Source organism: Xiphophorus maculatus, chromosome 18, assembly GCF_002775205.1.
Source record: "Xiphophorus maculatus strain JP 163 A chromosome 18, X_maculatus-5.0-male, whole genome shotgun sequence".
Taxonomy (NCBI): Eukaryota; Metazoa; Chordata; class Actinopteri; order Cyprinodontiformes; family Poeciliidae; genus Xiphophorus; species Xiphophorus maculatus.
The window spans coordinates 23,437,521-23,454,257 of NC_036460.1; the positions used below are offsets into that span (position 1 = coordinate 23,437,521).

The 16,737-nt window shown below is 38.8% G+C and overlaps 1 protein-coding gene across 2 annotated transcripts in view; it reads right to left on the reverse strand.

Annotated features, from left to right (window-relative positions):
* Nucleotides 1-15,588, reverse strand: part of sipa1l3 (signal induced proliferation associated 1 like 3) — a 79,412-nt gene extending 63,824 nt beyond the window's left edge. For both annotated transcript variants that reach the window (XM_023351149.1, XM_023351147.1), the window contains exon 1: nt 15,441-15,588. The gene's annotated coding sequence lies outside the window, so the exon portion shown is untranslated. The remainder of the gene's footprint in view (nt 1-15,440) is intronic.
* Between the last annotated feature and the right edge of the window lie 1,149 nt (nt 15,589-16,737).

A 16,737-nucleotide genomic window follows, 5' to 3' on the forward strand; every position in this document is an offset into this window, starting at 1 on the left:
ACAGAGAGGCAGAAACTAACACTGTGAGAAAGAGAGTACAAAGAATGCCAGCTAAAAGGGGGAGAGGGTTCAATAAATGGCAATCAGTTGCACAGGTATGTGCTTAAATGTGTACATAGACACCGTGTTGCAAATGAAAGCAGGCTCTTTGTGTAAAATCTTTTTCAATTGGCTACAAAAATGTCTAAAGAGCATAAAGCCTCTTGCTTTCTTAAAGTCACTCATTATGGTCTTTGTGTTGCTGAAGCATTGAATCCTAAATCATGGCTACTCCCTCTTGCCAGAGGGCTGATCCTTCTAAAGAGAGGAGTCTAAGATCAACAGCTTTTGTACAGGGGAGGAATCGGGTTCACTTTGAGCACTCCAGTTTAAAACGATTAGATTTCATCCAAGAAAATCTACTGACCTACTAACATATTTTGATTGGACATAAACACACGGCATACAGGAACCTGACAGGGAGATGCCAAACATAAATACGGGTGCTTGCACACCAGAGCAGTTTCATGGACTGTAAATGGATCAGGGTTTGTTTTCGACAATTATCTGCTTTGTTTGGGTTAGTGTTAAAGATTACCAGAACTCTGGTATGGAGCAAAGAAAAAAAAAAGTTTGGGCCCTGTGAAAATGTGAGATTGCTTGCAAACAACCGCTGGTGCGTTCAGTTTATTAGGCGATATATAAAAACTATCCCTGATATTCTGTTTTACAACTCACATGGGATGACTGAAATAAAAGCCACTTTCTGAAAACGCTTTCTGCCGTTTGTATTTTTATTTTAGGAAAGAAAGCAAGAAAAAAAAATTCAAATTGTAAATTGGATCAGGTGTGAAATTTTTTTTTGGACATTTCACCTAGCCCTTGTAGTACTTGTTTTTGGTACATTTTCAGCTGTAGCTCTTACATCTTATTAAAGGCTCATCATATTTGACTTGTTAGTCCTTGATCAAAGTCAATCAAGTTAAAACTGTCCGACTCTTATGTCCTTCCAACTGACTGGTGCACCTCTACGTCCATCCGACACAGGACTTAAACAAACAACAACAAAAACAAAAGGAAGAGATTGTTAACGTTGCACAAAAGTCAGCACGCAAATGCTTGCAAAGGAGAGGCAGGTGGTGAGTACAGGTGAGCAGAGTCTATTCAGAGGGAATTATAGAGAGGGGTTTGTCCTTCCTGAAATAGGATTACCTGAGAAAGGTGTGGCTCATGGTGGAAGAGTGTTTGCGTGTCCTTAAGCTGCACAAATGTACAACTGGCCAGGTTAAATGAAGGCAGGATCTTAATAAAGGTCTGTCAGACCTCAGACACGAATGGACCCATCTTATCGTCTGCAGTAATCTTTACCTTAGAAGACAGAAGAATCAAAAAGCAGAAGTGATTTTTTGTTTTTTTTATCAAAAGTGCATCCTGTCTTTCTCCATCATGGCCAAGCTAACCAAGCCATGAAGCAAACGTCCGACGTCCGGGTTGCTTGTACAACATAAGCAACCCGGACGTCATATTGTTTTGCATCTTTATGAGGCCCAGGTGACTGCAAAAATGCTGCCACATGTAATAGTGCGTTTGCAAAGAGCAGAGCACACAGAGGCCTGTTCTCACCTTTAACTCACAGACTTCTGAATACAGGGATCATTCAATTCACTCTGTGGAAACCAAAACACATAACAAGCACAAAATTCAGTGCATGTTTTGGGGATTTACAATAACAGACAAACAAAAATAAAGTGTGATTGTCAAGTGGAAGAAAGAGGATCCTGTCTTTTCAAGTTTTTTTTCTTAAAAAATGTGGCATGCATATGTATTCAGTCCTCTCAAACCAAAGTATTCAGCTAGAATTCCTTTGAGGTACGTCAACCAGTTAACATCTAGAAATAGGCTGCATAATACTCGAAAGTCACGTAATGGCGACAATCTTGATAAATATGAAAAGAAATTGGTTGGAATAAATCCTTTTTTTTTTTTACTTTACTTTTTTTTTCCAACTGTGGACACCGTAATCTACCATCTACTGCAGGGAAACTCCATCCAACGGACTCCCTAGATCAACTTGAAAAGATGCATTGGTCTACCAAGTTAAACCCCCTTTGTAATATATTGAAGTTTGTAGTTCTGTGACAAAAGTTCAAGGTGTACAAAATATTAGCAAGGCAACTGTAACTGTCACTAATGGGTGTAGATCTCCTGCCGAAGCAACTCATGATCAAACAAACGAGGCGAGGGGAAGTCGTACATGCCGACAGAGGTCTTCGCCCCTCAAAGCTATCTCAGGCATCTGGACGGAAAGCGGCATCTTTGAAGTGGAATCTGGCCAGTAAAAACAGCTGAGTGAACGATCTGTGTGATCCAGCAAATGGAACACCAACAGAAAGGCATTATCACCACATTGCTAAAATTGAGCTCCAGCTGAAAGAGCCACAGCAACACGGAGGGAGAGTGTGGCGGCCACGGCCCCAGCTCTTCACCTTGTTATCTGAAGTAATCAGAAAAGGGCAAAGTACAAATAAGACAAAACTTTATGTCTCCACCATTCATTTCCCTTTCTCCGTGTGTTTGGTTTAAGCTGCAGTGTGATTCCAGGGTGTGGTCCTGCATACACAGTGCTGCACATGTATTCACAGAGGCCCATTTGTTTTCCAGTCAGGCAGCTATATGGTCTGTAATGAAAAGATTTGACTAATGGCTTAATATTTAGAGCAGAAAAGTTGGACAAAAGGTAAAGGGAGGAGATGGGAGTGTTTAAAGGAATTTAGTCATGCAGGGAAATTTATGTAATCTCTTCTCATGATAAAGTCGCTGATTCTAAAAACATACAGGCATCATTTTTTGGTTTGTCATCTTAATTTTAAACAACAATGAAGAAAAAATACACATAATAGGTGTGGTGGAGATGGCTAAAGAACATAATCACAATATAAACGTTTCTTATCAGTCAATAGTGATCATTATCAATTTGTTTTTGGTTTTTTTTTTTAATATTTGGAATAATGCCAAACTGATGGCATGACTTTTCCTCTTATCCAGTTTTCACTCCATGCTATTTTTTATTCTTATTTTTAAACAGTTATGAGGCACAGTGGCGAAACCTTAAATTGCCACTGCGGACTTTACTCAACAGGTTGTTGCTAGGTAACCAATGAGCAAGTGAGTTAGTTGATGCCACTCACCTAGCTTAGCTGGCTGTGAGAAGTTGAATGGCTAAAGTCTTTGCTTGTACCACCCAGAATGCTGTGCAATTACAGATTGGAGTTTAGTGAATATTCAATATATCTAATACTCTATTAGACATACGTATATCAATAACAATATTATCTACTGATATTGATCACATGTGTATCGCTGCATATATTGTTACTGATTTATTGTCTAGCTAACCCCAAGTCAAAATATCCTGATGTATCAAAGGAGAAAATAGTTATAAGCAGGATGTGTTTTAATGGATGCAGCCATGTGTGATAGAGATGTTTTCAGTTGAGAGAAGCAGAGTTCATGTCTGGTTGTATAAGTACAAGTCTGGAACAGGGAGGAAGAGAGGTGTTGAGGGCACTCGCAGCAAAGTGGGTCAAGTCAGTTTCAGCGTTGGTTGATAACAGCGACCTTACAAACACATTCAGTCACCAGGTAGCTGATCCACAGGGACTAAATATTCTCAATCTCCATCCTCTCCTTTGTTTTTGTGCTTCGTCTCTGAATCCCATTCATTAAAGCAAGAAGAGATCATCCACACACTTCCTCTCCAGAGACAACCACGTTGATTTCCTCCACAGACTCACACATAGTGCAACCTCCCTCCATCTCCAAGGCTCTCAGCTCTCTCTTGGGGGGTGGTGCATCACAGCTTTCTAAATAGTTGCTCACTTTCTAATTTGCTTTTTTTTGGTCATCATTACTATTTTACACGTGAAGCCTCGCCTAACACAGGGAACGAGAGCTCTTTTAATCAGTGCTCAGCTGCAGAGGTCAATCAGGGAGGCTAGGGAGGAGGGAGAAAATGGCAGGATGAATTGAAGGAGGTGCTGGAGGAAATGGGAGAACATGAGCAGGCTTTCTTCTTCCAACAAACCTCCCTTTCAGCCCTTCCCTGTATATGCGCTCCTCTCCCTCGTCTCATTAGGCCGTTTCACTCCCTGTGAGTTATCAGCCCATCCGTCTCCCACGATGATAACAACCTCTAAGGTCTGAGAAGAAACACCCAAACCTCTGTCGCTTCCTTCTGCCCTCCTCTGCTCCTTGGCTGCCGCCTACAAACGGTTAACAAGCCACGCTGCATAAACGTTAGACAGAAAACATGTGGGGGGGGGAGCACAAACGGTTTATTGGGAAAAAAACTGCTGCTTCAGCAATTTGTTAACGCCAACAACTGATGCTGTAGACATCAGGCCCCTGAGACATATAGGAGCATTTAGCACTCACTGTGGACTGTGCAGCCACGTTTTACTGACCTCTTCAAGGTTTTTAACACCTTGGATCGCTTGATGTTGAAGTAAAACAGTCATTATTGCACTTTTAGACAGCTGGCTTGAAGATCAACTTTCCAACAAATCTCAGCATGTGAAAGCTATGCTCCACATGCATCTCTTTCTAAATAATAAAAAAAACTGAAATAAATAAATATATCTTCTGGACAAAATTATTGTAGCCATAATAACCTGCAATATATTATTGAACCAACAATAGGCGTAATTGTTGTTTTTCTGTATTAAGCCAAAGCAGTTATTACGTAAAGTCGTTGTTTGATTTGACAATTTAGTTATGATCTGTAAAATTCTTATGTTGTGGTTAGTGCTGGTTGGAGTTGTGTTAATTTAGCTCAGGGCGGTCTCTCACTAAATCTGTCATTGACAGATGAATAGTGTTTATCTTTTATTGAGTTAAACCGTATGCTGCTATTTATGCCAATTACTGTACTACTAATACAACAAGTACATATAATAAAACGGCACATTAAGGCAAACAATTTTCAGGCTGCTTGAGGTCAACAAAACGGCTTAAAACCATAAAAGGTATGACCATTCTGTTTGATGAAAATAACATTTACTTCTACATCCACTATATCCTTATGACCACCACTGTTGAGATTCATGCCTAAAATGATGATATTTTGTAAATTTAAGCAGATGTCAATTTCAGTCAAAAATTTTTTTAATATTATATTAAAAAAGGCATAAGTTGTTAAATGAAAAAAAATTTGAAGAATGTGCAAAATTTTTATCTGATTAATCATCGCAATAATCAATTGCTAAAATAATAATAGCTGCAGTTCTAGTTGATTGCTGTTGATTCACTTTCAAAACTTGAACAATGCAGCACAAAACAGCTGATAGGTGTACATGCTGGTAGGTATTCTAACAAAAGTCTATAACTTCATATTTTTTCTGAAGGCAAATTTACAACAATATTCATCAATCATTAGTTCAGCTGAGATCAGACAGCCATATTTACAGTATATAAAATAAAATAACACACCTAAAAACATTACATTGTGTGTGAATTGTGAGACAGTTATTTTTTGTTTTTAAGCATATGCACTGACTGACGGCACTTTTTAAATTCCGTTGTTCTTGTGACAATGACAATAAAGATTTATCTTATCTTATCTTAAACAGCTCAGCATTTGTTCTTTGTAAGAAATCCCCTTATGTTGCTCTCAGAACTTACCTACCATCTCCCCCGCTCTGTCTCACCCCAGCATCATAAACAAATTAGCATTCCAGACCATCTCTGACCAGGCCAGATCAAATGAACTCGTCTGGAAATAACCCGCTAAATAGCCACCCTCCAAATCTGATTTGGAAATGAGCACGGGAAGGAAAAAGAACACCACATATTTTGATACAGTACCATAATAAACTGGGGAGGAGGTATTTGTGGAATGACCACATGCTACACTCAATTAGCATTAAAACAATGCGCCTACAGTAAGCACTAATAACTTGACATTTTAAGACCGAGGGAAGCACTCAAGGGAGACCTTACATGAATGAACATCCAGTATGCTTGCAGGAATGCGTGCTGGCCCAAGCGTACATGTATCAAAATTAAGAAAATATTTACTTTTAATACACTAGAGGCTGGAACACGTAAATAATTTTTAGAGAGATGAACATGTTCGTAAGAGCAAGGGATCCTGTCGTAGGAGAAGAAAGTGAAAACATGTAAATCCATCCACAAGTTTTCCGCTGGTGTTACGCCCTTTACTTTCAACATGCTGATGAAGGCATGGTTCCTCACCGGAAACTACAATGAGCTCAGCAAGTATTTCAACAATGCATGGACAAAGAAAACCTTCAGGATCTCAGCTGCGCGCTGAAGACGAACTCTCTGACATTTTTCTGATCTTGAAAAGAGGGAGATTACTCATCTCCAGTGAGTTGGTCATTTGTCTTCGTGACAGATGTGGACAGCGGTGTAAGGCTGCTTCTTTCCCTGATGCTTAATGACTGACTGACTCACATCAACACTCATCTCCGACAAACACGCATACTATGGAACGCGCTCGCTTCCTGTCTGACAGCTTGACCTCTCCGGTGGTAGGCAGTGAGGGAAGCAATGAAAAATGCCAGCAAACTTGGTCAATTAGAAACACAGGCAGAAGCGTGAGCTACACTCACCGAAACCTTGCCGTTTTAAGAGTGTTTAGTGGGGTGAATAATTACAGTCTTATGTTTATTTAGTAATTTTCCCCTGAGATGATGGGCTTTTAAACTTTCCCACTCGCTACTTGTTTTGACTATTCATTTAGAACAAGTTTAATGTTTAATCATGTTTATTCCTAGCTGAGAGGCATTTACTTTTTTCGAGTCTTTAACTTGGTTTTATCTGTCCAGTACGATTGTCATGGTACTATAATTTCCAGTAAACACAGCTACATGGTATATCCTGCCCAAATTAAATAAAAAAATGACATTACTGCATTTATTAAAAGAATAAATACAAGTATCCCTACTGTTGTAAAAAATATATTTATTATTACAGTTTTAATGTTACTGAGTTAGATTTTATGCACAAACAAAATAAGCAGCTGCTAAAACTAGAAGTAATAGGGATAATCATTAAGTCTTTTAAAAATGTTGCCTCTATTAAAAACCTACATCATATTTATTCCATTTTAGCTTTATACATTTCAAAAAAGAAACAAAAGCGTGTCTGCCAAGATTGCAACCGTCAAGTAAGAAAGGAAACCAAAAGTTAGTACCAGTCAGGAAAGGCCAGATCAGTTCCTTAAACCTTTGAAATGTATAAAGCAAAGCTTAACTTGTTCTAAAACCCATCATTTTAAAAACCGTTAAATATATACCTTCATACCAGTAACTAGCCCACGCCTATTTGTAATTAGGCCTGTCACAATACGCAATAAATCAGTTAATTGTGTCATACATTCAAATGAGCTCAATAATTTCCATTTGCATGATATATCATATTCTCTTTTCTCTCTTTTTCTAACAAAACTGGATAACTAAATTCTTCAGTTTGGTCTCAACTAGTCCTTTTTTTAAAAAGACAATTTTGTTTACAGAGACTTCATAATTCATTTTATTTGTTGTTTTGTTTATTTTAGATATTTAGACTGTCTTCCAGTTCCATGTTAAAAGTTCAGTAGAATTTAAAGTTTATTGATCTTTGACAATTTCTGCATCATTTTGTCATTACCATTACATTACTTGAAAATGGTCTAAAAACAACAATATTCTAATTTATTGCAATAACTTCGGGGACAATTTATCGTCCAGTAAAATTTGTTATTGTGACAGGCCTATTTATAATTTATTAATATACAGGCAGAAAAACGGACAAGAGTTTTCTCCACCATTCTGAACACGCATACATTTGAACAATATTTAAAGTCTCAAAGTGTATATATACTACAGCATGTTATGCCTCCTGTGCATAACATGCCGTAGTATGATTTCTGATAAATACAAATCAGTCAGACACTTCCCTTTAGGGTCTTACTTGCATTTGGTTAGCGGTACGAGAGCGGAAAATAGCAGTAAACCCGACAGGTGAACTCGAGAAGTGTTTGTGATGGTCAAGCTCAGGCGTTAATGTGTGAAAGTGGGTTAATTTAATTCTTTCAATCCATAATAAACAGATGGAAACAGAATCAGCTGCTTCTTCATTCTGCCAGGAAGGATTTCCTGTTTGCAGAGCATTTCTCCCATGCTAGTGCATGATAGAGCTCTTTGTGGAAACACAACACCTGTTATTCCCATGAGTAAAATCTCAATTGGGGACAACTATGAAGCAGGTGTAACAACACACACTTCCTCTTAAACACTGTCAGACAAATCCTACAAGACCCAAAACAAGAAGGCTGTTTGAACGGAAACATAACCCAGAAAGGTGGCAGCTGTCTTTCTAAGAGCCATGAGCAAGGGATGCACATCTGAACATTTTATGGGAAAAAGTTTATTCACTGACGTAACAAAACTAAAGACTTAAATAATTTCAAGTATCCTAACCAATTGTTCCACACGATAACATAACAGTGTTTTATACAGAGGCACATATGGAAGAGAGTAGAATTAAAAAGGGTCCAAAACAATATCTAAGAATACTAGTGTAATTATATGTGTTGCACCAAGGCAAAACCAGGAACAAGTCACCAGAACAGAAACGGAGAAAAAAAAAAAAGATTTAAAATCATAGATTTTGAGAAAATTGTGATTTTCGTTTTCTTGCCAAATATAGTAGTTGAAGTATTGAAGAAACCATCCCATTGGTTTATCCAATAAGCTCCATGTTTGAAAGAAGCAAATGACTACTTCACATCGCCACCACATACGAAGACACTAAATTGAGAAGATCTGTAACTTTGACTGTAAAATCCTACAACAAAATGTTCCACTTGGGATACTGTTGTCCAGGCGCAAACTTTTTCCAGAGAACAAGACACAGATGGATTCTTTAGCAACAGAAAGGGAATGAGAACATGAGAACAATTAGACATCTTGAAGCCATTCTTACTTTGGAGACAACAATGTCCAATATAAAGATACTGGTGAAAAGAAAACACAAAGCAAAAAGCAAATAGAGTATAGATTTTGGTCAATTTCCCCTGGGTTAGGTGTGATTGGAGATCAGATGGTCAAAAGCTGATGTAAATCTTCTGTTTGTTAAGAGCATGAGTATTAAGAACTACCATCATTTTTGGTCTATAAATGAATCAACCTTTTTGAAGCATTTAGGAAACAAACAGTTCGCTTTCTTCGGTGGATATCAGCAAAGCTTCCACTAATAAAAACACCTAAACAGATCCCACTGCAGGCCTGGTGAAATCAGTTTACATACACCATGTTGTCAGGGCATTACTTTGTAGGCAAGTGTATGTCTAATCTTGTTAAAAGCTTAGCGCTAACTCTAGTAACACTGTTAAAGGGTGTGCGGATGGACGATGAGGCTTCTCTTCTCGATGTGTTCCTACCAGCACTGACCGCTGGTAGGAAACTGGCCAACCTGTGGCAAGGCAAAGCATCCTCAACATCTGTGTTTATCCTCTAGCTAAAACCAACAGGCTATATTTACTCCGGTCAAACATATCTAGCAGCACAGAGGAGCAGAGAGAAAGAAAGATGGAGTCTGGTTCTTAGCCTGTGCTGAGATAGAGAGACTCTATCAAACCAGCCTCTCTGATAGTCAAACCAGTTAAATACAATATTTTTTCAGGTGGCTACATGTAGGACTACAGGTCAGAAATTTCACTGTTTCCATAAGAGTAAGACTGTGATTGTAAACAACACCTTGAGAGAAACTGAGTGGACAGAAAAACAAGACAGGCTCAATTGACCGACTGGCTATCAAATGTTTTATACCTCAACAAAGCCCATAAAGCAGAGCTTAATTTCAGAGAGCATTGTGTGTCCCTCCGTTTCTGTAAATCTGACCTCTTGACATCATTAATACTGACTTATGAATAAGATTCTCAAGGGAAGGAAATTCATCAGAGTGAGAGGGAAGGGACTGCAACACCGATTATATAATGCCATTTCATCTTGTACACCTGCACTCTGTCTAACACATGGGCATGACACATATCTATAAAACTGAGTTAACTGCACACCAAGGAGCTGGTTTAACCACATTTCAAATATTCACAACAACACAGCGGCCACAATTTTAATAAAAGAAAACTTCACCAGGGTGCTTTATAGCCAGATTAGCCAGAATTCAGAAGTCCATACCTGCCAGGTAAAATTTTGATTCCCTGCAAAGAAACGTTTTATGCACATCTCCAATGAACCACAGTGTTATATAAACATGCACTGCCTTACATAATTACCAAATAAAATGTAGTTTTCTGTTCTCTCTGTACGGATGCTTGCTTTCGCCCACATGATTCGTCCTGGTACCCTCAAACTGCCTGGTTAGACAGACAAATGCTGTTAAAACAAAAGTAATATATTGTGATTTGCATATGCCTGGGGTCCTTATTCATTACTGCTATGCTACTGATTCATACAGTACCTTGGAAAAGTTTTTAAATGCCCTTTTCATATTGTGCCTCTTTAATAGCACAAACCAAGTACTTTGGGGGGATTTTATGTTCTAAACCAATACAGTTTACCACATATTTTTTTAAAGAGGAAAGAAAATGACCCAAGGTTTTAGAAAAACTTGAACAAAAATCAGCCTTCTTTACTCTGATACCCTGAAATAAAAGTAAAATTAAATAAAGTCACCACGCTAGTAGAAAGTTTCAATCTACATGTAATTTAATCCCAGTATTGTCTGTACAGGCCTCTCAGGTCTGTTAGCATGCATTCACACCAGCCCTGTTTAGTCTGCTTTAATCAAACTCTAGTTTGTTTGCCTAGAAAGTCGTTTGGGAATGTATGAACAAGCAATCGTACTCTGATGTGGATCAAAACAGTGAACTCTGGTCAACCTAAAAACCTAGGTATCCTTTTGGTTGAAGTGACCTCTGGTGTGGTTAATATGTAGATGCAAACAGACTGACAAAACAGACTGGCAAATAGACACTCCAAAAGCAGGAAGTAAATAAAACCAAACCAAATACACAAGTCTAACAGTAGCAGCAGAAATGGCTCATGGTCTTTTACCAAAGACAAAAGAGAAATCCTACAACTGCTAAAATCTGATGCCTCTCCATTTTTGTTTACATGTCGCGAAGAAGGAAGTTGCACTCAGAGTCTTCTTCAGAGGTTTTCACGTCGTTTCCTTCAGTGGTTCTTGGTGCAGTGCCACTACAGGGGAGGGGGTTTGTTTGAGGCAGTGTGAAAGCAAACCACACCAGCTAAAAATGTAACAAATGTTGCAATTTTGGTCCCTAGTCTAACCGAGTCCACTGGACTATCATGTGTAAAACACCCTTGGAGAACACTAGTGAACAGGCAGCATAAAGACCAAGAAATACATCAGGCAGGTTAGGGATAAAGCTGTCAAATTTTTTTTTTAGAGTAAGCAAAGTTATGAAAAATGTTCCACTAGGACAACAATCCCAAACATGCAGTCAGAGCTACAATGTATAGAAGAAAGCATGCTGATGTGTTAGATTGGCCCAGCCAAGATCCAAACAAAATTCTGTACCTACAATCTCCATCCAATCCAACTGAGCTATTTTGCAAAGGATGTACCTGTATACGTAAAGCTGGTGGACATACTCCAAAACACTCTGTCAGTCAATGTTTTTCTACACTCATCCATTACTTTGCATTGGTCTACCACAAAAAGTCCCAATAAAATATGTGTGCTTGCAATAAGGCAAATGGGAAAAAAATTCAAGCAGTGTGAATACTTTTACAAGACAAAAAAAATACTAACAGGTAAATTTTAATGCTCTCAGAAAGGATTTAATTTATTGCCAATACTTTGTTCAGTTTTAGGTAATTTTGTATATGGATCCAAAATATGTCGTAGTGGCTTTCTTTTCTGTACAGCAGAATTTTTGACCAAACATAAATGGGGGTTGCCTGGTCTGAACCACTGGGTCGATGATAACTTTACCTCATTTCACATTTTCCGATAAAAGCACAAAGAATTACAACTGTAATCAAGCAGAAACACCTGCTGACCGGAGTCAGTTAGTGTCCTAACAGCATTTCAGCCCAGCTAGGAGGAAGCTGTAATGACAGGTGTGATAGCTAGTGGAGTAACTGTCATTGCGGGTCTAACCTGTTAATTTAAGAGGAAGAATTGGGGAGACCAGTTTAAAATGCAGCTTGATATGAGCAGAGTCCAAGTAGCCCGTAATGTTCAGGTTATTCAATAACACTTGAGGAAAAAAGGATAATTTTAAGACAATTCTTATTCAATTTTAAGCCTGTCTCCTTAAAACATACACTTATGCAAACACACTGGGGCGCAAGCATGGACCTTGACACAGAGCAGATGGTATCCATGCTCTAACGGTTTGTCCTCCCACTCTGACCTATCAGGACACATCCATGATCATGATGGATGGTGTGTGAGTGCATGTGTTTGTTCCCCAGCATTCTGGAAGCGCACACTTTCTTTTATATTAACCTTTATTTAACAAAAGGATGGGTAAAAGGATTAACTGGAAGCCTGGCAAGGGATGATATTACAAACAGCAGAGGCGCTGCCAAGATGTCGCAGCTGGGAATCAAAAACTCACAGGTGCCAAAAGCACAGCTTTTGACGCATTAGTGAAATTGTTACAAGGGACACCGGTGGTAAGATTTCTGTTTTTCTAAAAAGATGGTCATCACTAAAAAAAGCCTGCAAGTAAGTTCTCCAAAATGATTTTTCAAGAACAAAGAAAAAGAGGAAACAGATCAACAACTGAATCATTCATGCGAAGATATAACATGGTGATTCAAACCAATGTTTACAGGCAAAATCACTCAGGTGGCCCACATCCAGCTCCCTTTGAAGACAGTGTTCTTTGTTCCTGCAGCTGCTTGCAATGAAACACCAAACTAAGTAGCAGAAAATATGAGATGTTCAGACTGATCCCAGATCATAAGCAACTGTTATCTGGCACCCAGTGGAGACGACTACAAGATAACTGCTGGAGGCGCTATACTATCCCCAGTGACATCAGGCCGAAGTTATGAAAATAGTCCAGATTAGCTCAGATAATGTATCACACCAAGTTGAAGAATGTGTATCATACAGGAATTACAAAGCTGGGGAGATGTTACATTTGGAACAACTGAAAATGAAGAGAAGCTGAATGGAGAAATTCAAATTAAATTAGTGTGACTGCTATGTGATAGTGTTTAACTGAAGCAGAAACAATAGCAGCAATTGGGTCATTTTTTTTCAGTGTCAACAGTGGAAATGTAGTATCAATTAATATGACTTATAATCCAATTGCCCCTTGAGGACAATGCATTTCTCTACTAGTACTACTACATAAACATTACTTATAATCTTTAGATAATTCAGTTAAGTTGTGATTATTTTCATACAGACACTTCACAACAAATCAGTCATCCTGAAGCAGAAATGGAAAAACCCAATTGAGTACATATCCAGTTATATTCAATCCAACCTAACCTAAAAGCCACTTTCAATTACACACAGACCAATTCAGTCCTATAAATACTGTCTAGTTCAGTTGATCACAAAATAGCAGCTGGTAGAAAATTATCTATTTGTGGCTGAGCTTCCTTGTGTTAACTGTATCAAGTCATTGATATTTTTTTGGAAGATTTTTTTTGTAATATTACTGTGAGTGTGACCAGCCCCCACCCCAACATATAATCTAGAAGTGTGCCCCCACTAATTTCCTGTCTCTCTAAAAGAAACTAGAAGAGCTTTTAAAAGGTTAAAATTACTTTAAAATGAAGGGTAAAATAAATAAGCCCATCACATCTATATATTAAAAGCAATAACAGATGCCGAGCTAAAATATTTTTCAAGCCAAGCATTTTTCTTTCTTTTTTTTTGTTGTTGTAATTTTGAGTCACAATTTTTCAGGTGCCCAACATAAACTGAGGGAAATAAATTACTCCAGTCTATTAGCGCTCAACAGGCTGATGACATAATTTTTTGACCTACATAAATGATCTTGGCATAAGTTCTTTTATTGCTGTCAGATGAAACAGATTGTCTGTGACAGACTGCCGACCTGTCCAGGGTGTACCCCGCCTCTCGCCCGGAAGGTTAGCTGGGGATAGGAACCAGCACCCCTCCCGGGCCCACTAGGGACAAGGGTGTTAGAAAATGAATGGATGGATGGATGGGTGAAACAGATTGTTTTTACATGCAACTTTTCAATATTGTGGTAACATATCCGCCAAAGAGCAATAGAAGTTGGATACGGAAACTGCATGAACCTCTGCAGTGATCCATCAACAACACTCCTCTATTGGATTTATAATGTGCAGAACCACCTGAGTTCCACACTGGACGTGAAATCTAGGTTATACCCACTGCACACAAACACTAATTTGTAATGCTGCTCACGTGATTAATCAGAAACATTCCCATGCTAAGTAACCTGAACATCATAGTCACCTTTTTTTTTTTTAGGGTAATCAATTTGGAAGGTAAACAGAGTAAATGGTGCCAAGAAAATCCACAGTGCAGCCATGCTCTGCTGATCTCAGGAGTCCACATCCTAATGCTCAAGGTGCCATTTCCCGAAGGCTGGGAAATACAGCAACAGCAGCAGCAACACATAGGATTTCAATAGCAAAGACACGCTGAGGCATCATCCTCTCCCATTCAGCCGGTGTATACACAAACGCACCTGTGCAACAATGCGTTTGCAAATCCTGATCAAACTGACACAGCTCTTCCGACAGGTGAACCGACGGTGCGTGTCCACACACGCAGAGGAGCTCCTCCAGTCCTGCTTTTACTACAACAATTGCGTTGCACGCCCCCTCATGTCGAACCGTAGCCGCAAACAACCGTTTAAACCCCGCAGCCCAAACATTCGTCATGCTCCGCGCAGCGAAGCGAGTCTCCAACCATCACAACTTCCCATTGCGGTGCAACTACTCGAAATTCAAAGCTTGTTTCCAGGCTAACTTAGCAGCCTAGCCTCGCTCCCAAACAAAGCTCCATTGTCTGGAACATGTAGTTTTTACCATTTTCCACTGGCCCTCGCAACTGTGATTAATTCATGCGCAGAAAAACTACAAAACCGAATTCTATAGAACCCCAGAGAGCATGCGCACTGGATCTCGAACGATCAGAGAGGTTGTGGAGTATTTTTGTAGTAAATAAATTATCGCGGGTAGCGGTAGATTTGAAGCTCCCCGGGAGCTCATAGGTTGAGGCAGAGCTCGGAGCTGGGGTACCAGCCTCCAGGTTAGACTGAGGGACAAACGGCGGGGCGGTAGTAGAGAGGCTGACTGAAGTTGGTCGGCTCAGCTGCCGCCGCTCGGTGTTTGCCCTGCTCGCTAACGTTCAGTTCTCCCGTCACTTTTTCAGCTCCTAAGAATATTTGCCGCAGTTCAGCTAAAACGAGCCAAAGGAAGCCGCGGAGACAATGAAAAACTTACCTAAAACCCCGCTCCGGTGTGTTCTGTTAGTCCGTTAATCACAACTCTCTGGACGTCGGGGGCGGGGGGAGAAACAGCCGTTGGTTCGCCGTCAGTCTGCAGCCTGTTCTCCGAGCGAGACGTTGCCAAGAATGCTCAACCGAAACCACGGTACAAACTGCGCCCGCACTCATACGGCGCATGCGCAGACACATCAGCTGCGACACGCTGATAGTAACCAGAGGGGGCAGCAGATCGCCACTGCTATGGACGTTTCAATATATAATCAAATCCTACATATCCATTTACTTTTAAACTTAAAAGTAATTATTTTTCGCCTTCTCACATACATTATTACTTGTCTTTATAGCTTTAAATTAACTGTTTATAAAATACACCAGCAATGACCATAAATTGAGAGTTAATTGTGAGTTTTTTTCAGGAACTTAAATTTTTTTTGAGTAATTCATCCAATAGAACAATTTGGATTCAGTCTCAGCTGATCGTTTATAATGAGTGAAGCAGATTTTTTTTTTCTTAATGCTTTTTTTCCCTGCAACTCTTTAAACTAGGTTGTTCCAAATTAATTTCTAACAGTAAAATACATAGTTCCCCATTCCTAAAAATAATATTCCAACAAGCAAAAACACTTCTTATAAAAAGTACATAGCTCTGTTCTTCATTATGCCATTGCTTTCGAGATTTCCAGAAGTGCTTCTTTCATATCAATAATCAACCTTTCAGACCAAACATTATCCTTTTGAGGATTAATCATTTCTTATACTAATATGCATTGTTTTCAGTGACCAGAATTATGTTATTCTAAGTATTGAGAATAAACACTGTGGACTATATGGATCGATTTCTTCTAGGGGAAAAACTGAGGTATCATGTGCCTGGTAGTTTTTATAGTTATATTTCCACCATGTTTTATAATCAATTATCCAAAATATCTTTGTTAATATTTGTATTTAAACCTTATTAGCTTGATTACTTGTACTACTAGAGACTTTTAACTATTCTTTCAATATTTTTTTTTTTATCTTCATAGTTGTATTTTTTAAAATGTGATTATATCTTTATTTCTACAGCAACCAGAAACAAATTGGACTTTACAATTTAGTCTGACAAACAAAATGCTGAAACGTTAACTGGTAATTTCAGCTGTGAGTTTTCCGATGTTCTCAAAAACCACTTTAGGTGGGGTAAATTACTCATAGATAAATAAAACTGAAAGACTGCAGTACACTGATATTTGTCTCAGAAACGTTTGAATTTTCTTAAATGTAGATTCTAAACGTGACTTTCTGAAATGTTT